The sequence below is a fragment of the Rhinatrema bivittatum genome, chromosome 16 (assembly GCF_901001135.1).
Source record: "Rhinatrema bivittatum chromosome 16, aRhiBiv1.1, whole genome shotgun sequence".
Classification (NCBI taxonomy): Eukaryota; Metazoa; Chordata; class Amphibia; order Gymnophiona; family Rhinatrematidae; genus Rhinatrema; species Rhinatrema bivittatum.
Genome location: NC_042630.1, coordinates 66,971,157 through 66,975,931, shown reverse-complemented (window position 1 = coordinate 66,975,931; position 4,775 = coordinate 66,971,157).

The following is a 4,775-nucleotide window of genomic DNA, read 5'->3' as shown; positions in this document are numbered from 1 at the left end:
TCCCAAACTGCTATTGCTAAGTTACCGCACTAGCATAAGTTGATACTGAATGGATTCAACTTGACATTCTTTCAATTCTCTTCATTCTTTGTCTAAATGATGCCAAACTTTTTGTGACCCTGTTTTTTATGCTGTGCTTCTAGTTGCCTGATATTATTTAGTAGCCTCTCAATTCATTTTCCCTGCTCCTTCTTTTTCCAATTGGCCCATGAGATCAATTTCCTACAGAGCACTGCCTTCAAGCCATCCCATCCCCATTGACAGCATTGACCTAGGTAACTGCAATTGGTATGACAATGCTCCGACATGGCAGAGTACTGGGAACGGTGAAGAATAGGCCGAGCAGATAACCAAGAATTCCCAGATGCCTCTGCTGTATTGTGGCCTGTCATAGGTGAATGAACTTTGAGTGCTTTTCTGAGCATGACTTGCAGAAAATCTCTGAGACAGATTTGCTGGCAACAACAGGAAAGAGGCCTATTTAATGGCAACATTTACTTCACAATGCAGGGATACTTGTTTTGCAGGAAAACCAGGATGCAAGCTTTTGTCTTGCAGATGCATGGTTTCAATGAACAAAAACCAATTTGAAAAGGAGATCCTGTGAGGTGACAGTTTTTAATTAAACCCTGGTGCCAAGAAATGGAATTCAAGCCTAGCTCCTATTCAAGACCCAGACTGCAATTTGTTTACACAACAAAAGAAGAACAGAAGAGAACACATTGCATCAAAGCCAGAGTGATTCAGGAACTTGTATGATGGGAGGATGGTTCAGGGAAAACTAGTATAGAATGATTTTTACATTTGGATGGGGGGTGTCATCACAAGCATTTCCTATACAGGATAGATTGTCATGACAACAGCATCATGTGTTTATGGGCGGTTACACCTTTCTGGAAGTTTCGGCAATACTGTATGTTTTAATTATAAAAGAAGGCTCTCTTCCTGTATTAGAGGGGATGCAAGTTATTACTAATAGAGGGCAGTCATATTGCATCTCCCAGAACACTTGTCTTGGAATTTCTTATAAACAGCTGAATAAATTATATTTTAAAATCTTTTTCTGAATCAAAGTGTTCTGATTGCCCTGTCCCGGTGTACACAAAATTATGTACAACGGCCTGATGAACTTGGATCCAGATGATGCGAGGGCAGCCTCAGCCAGATGTTTATTGTGCTGAGCCAAACCTTCTAGCCAGGTCTGAAGAGCGGAGTTGCACGTCGATGAGCATCGGTACTTTGGCTCATTCAGCGGCCTGGTCCAGACGCTCCTTGACACGGTTTCACATGAGGCGGATGGTCTGTGCTGTAGACTGAGCAGCTGGTGATGGCATGGAGAGAAGTACTGGCAAGGGCAAGCATGGCTGACAGCCGAACACAATGGAGAATGGAGAGACATCGGTGGCAGCCGCGATGTGAGTGTTATGAGACAGCTCTGCCCAAAGCAATAGGTCAGCCCAATTGTCCTGTTGATCATGTACGTATGATCTCAAGAAGGACTTTAGTGTGTGATTCGTCCTCTCTGCTTGTCCATTTGCCTGAGGGTGGTAGGCAGAGGTGAAACTTAGAGCGATGTTAATTTTTTTCATAGCGATTGCCAGTACCTGGCTGCAAATTGTGGTCCTCGGTTCAAAATTATCTCTTTGGGCAACCCATGGAGCCGGAAGACATGTTTGAGGAACAATTTGGCTAATTCTGGAGCCAATGGAAGATTTCGTAGAGGGATAAAGTGACCCATCTTAGAAAATTGGTCAATGATGACCCATATTATTAGGGATGTGCAGAAGGAAAACATTTGTTTCATTTCACCAGGACCCAAATTCATTTCATTAGTTTCATAGGGGAAAAAAACCCCAATTCATTTATTAGTTTCATTCGTTTTTCATTTTCCATTAAAGTCAATGGGGGAAGTATTTGCAGCCTATTTTTGGCTGCAGAATTGGGGTTTTCTTATCAATTCTGATTAAACTTCTGGGGAGCAATCATCAGAATGAGAAAAGAGCTCCAAGGTACTTATACTGTGGCAAAGTGGCACCAAAGTGGCATGAATAGCCTAAAGAACTGTAAAGGGGCAAAGGGGTACCAGGAGTGGCAAGAGTGCTTTAACAGAGGTGTCAAAAACACACCACAGCTTTAAAATAGAGCACTGATAACAGTTGCATGAACCCTAAAAGGCAGCACCACAGGCAAAGTGGCAAGACAAGTGACATCAACATCCTACAGCACAATGAAGGAGGAACATAGCAAGCAGAAAGGGTGTCAGAAAAACCACAAGGTGCCAATAAAGGGACAAAGCAGCAGAAAGACTAGCACCAACACACTGAGGAACCATGATAGTGACAAGAACACCACAAGGAGTAGAATGAGTCGTCTGGTGTATGGCAGCAAGGCAGAGTGGCAGAGAGTTGATAGGGGCAAGACAGGCTGGCAGAGCTGAAGTAGTCAGGTCACTGTGGTGTTGATAGGGAAAAGACAAGGAAGCAAGACAAAATGAGGCTCAGCCAATATATGTGAGTGTGGAAAACTACATACACACACAGTGCAGTGCCTTGCTGTACACTACAACTGAGACTGCTGTATGTGCACCCAAAAAAATTAAAACTCCAGATGCCTACTGGGGATTTGGATTAAAAGAACACCGCTGTACCAATATATGTCAGTGTGGAAAATTACACACACACATAGAGTGCAGTGACTTGCTGTACACTACAACTGAGATTGCTCTATGTGCACAAAAATGCCTGCTCAGGCTTCCAGAGAAAAGACTGGAAGCCTGAGCAGGCACAATTCCTAGTGATGCTGCTTGTTTCAAAATACCAATTCTTAGACAGCCACTGAAACTCTCACACTATCTCCCACCCACATCACCCATACCCTGCCTGCAACCTACCTGAGAAGGGGGTAAGATCAGCAGCAAAATGCCACTGCTGGCAGCTTGTCTCAGTGAGAGAGGCAGAGAGACCGTCTGAGTTCAATAGAAAAAAGTGCAGTAGAAAAGCCTGGCTGGCACAGCAGCAAAAACGAACAAATATCTTTTTCATTGGAAAAATCTATCAAAGTAGCAAGCAATAGCAATTGAATACAGATTTGAGACACTCAGAGACTAGCTCTGAATAAAGCCACCTCCCCAGACAAAAGCCAAGAAAAAGTGCGTGGCGTGCCACGTGCTTAAGGTAGAAATAGTACAGCGGGAACAGCATCACAGAACACTCAGAGCAGAGATTGGCTGAATTAGAAAAATGATTTGCTCTGATATGTTGGAATTCTGGTCTCCTTGCCAACCTGTCTGACCCACTCTATGACAGGGCTGTGAGGTCACTTATGACTCACAGGCAATGTGGGAGTATCCATAGCAACAACCAGCACAGGGCTGGTTGTTGCTATGGATACTCCCACATTGCCTTCTCCTATTTCAAATGGCCGCTAAGAAATCACTGTGAACCAAAAGAATGAAGCTAATATGATATGTTTCATTCGTGGGGGATCACCATGCATTTCGCGAACCCATGAAAATGAATGCACATCCCTACATATTATGGTGTTCTCTTGGGATGGAGGTAAATCAGTAATGAAGTCAGTAGATATACTGGACCAAGGTTCGGTGGGAGCTGGGAGAGGTTGGAGGAGCCCCCATGGGAGGGTTTTGTTGAGCACATATGGGACATGAGTCAGCATAGTTGCACAAATCCTTTACCATGATGGGCAACCAGTAGAACCTCCTTAACATTTCCAATGTTCAGGCTCGGCCAGGATGTCCGGCTAGCTTTGAATCATGGACCCAGCAGAGTACGCATTCTCTCAGGTGACATGGGGCTACTGTCGTTCTGGCTGGTACTGTGGTTGTTACAGTGAGGGACATGCAGGCCAGATCAATGATATGTCTTGGGGTGTCTGGTGTATCTTCTGGGTCTGGTTCTTTCCCCACCACCCAGGCTGTTCTTTCTATTGAGGTTTTTGGCAATGGTGACTGAGCCTGAAGCAACCTCTACTGAAAATAAAAGGGAACTGATAAGGGTTGCTTAAAGAGTGACTTTTTTTTTCTAATTTTTTTTTTTAATTTTAATTAAATGTTTAAAAATAAGTGGAAGGACAGTGAAGTTTTAACTGAATAAGTGAACTTGTGATCCCAAATTAAAGAGAGACTGCAGAGGGGAGTGAGAAGTACAAAAAACTAGAAACGAAACTTGCTTAGAAAAGCAGGCTCCTTGGCTGCTCCAGGAAGGCCTGCAGCAGGTGTCAGATTAGAGCTCAGCCGGGCATCAGAGCTTGTGGCCCGGCTGAGCACCTGAGCCTTCCCCCTCCCAGGCTCCAGGAGCCTCAGTGATTAAACAAAGAAAATAAAAAGGTAAGAGCTTGCTGCTCTTCTAAATTATAAAACTAAAATAAAATCAGAAAAGGCAATTATGGGGGAAGGGTTGAAATTAAATAACTAAATCAAACAAAACAGCTGAAATAAAGCTCTCCCTTCAGCTCCAATGGGAGGCAGAAGCAAAGAGAACAACAGAACTTAAAACTGTAAAGCAAGTAATAAAGGAAATGTGCCTTGAAATTAACCCTGCTTAAAACAAATCTCACCTTAAAACCTGTCCCTGCGTAACTAAATCTTCACCCTGAAACTAAGAAAAGTTTGTGTGAGAAGGGGAGAGAGGCTGCAGTCATTATACAGGGGAAGGCAGAGGAGCTGCCTGCCCCTCAAACAAACAAATCGAATAAGAGACTAAAGAAATGAAATACACTGTAAATAAAAGTGAGGACTGATGCCTCAACACAAACTG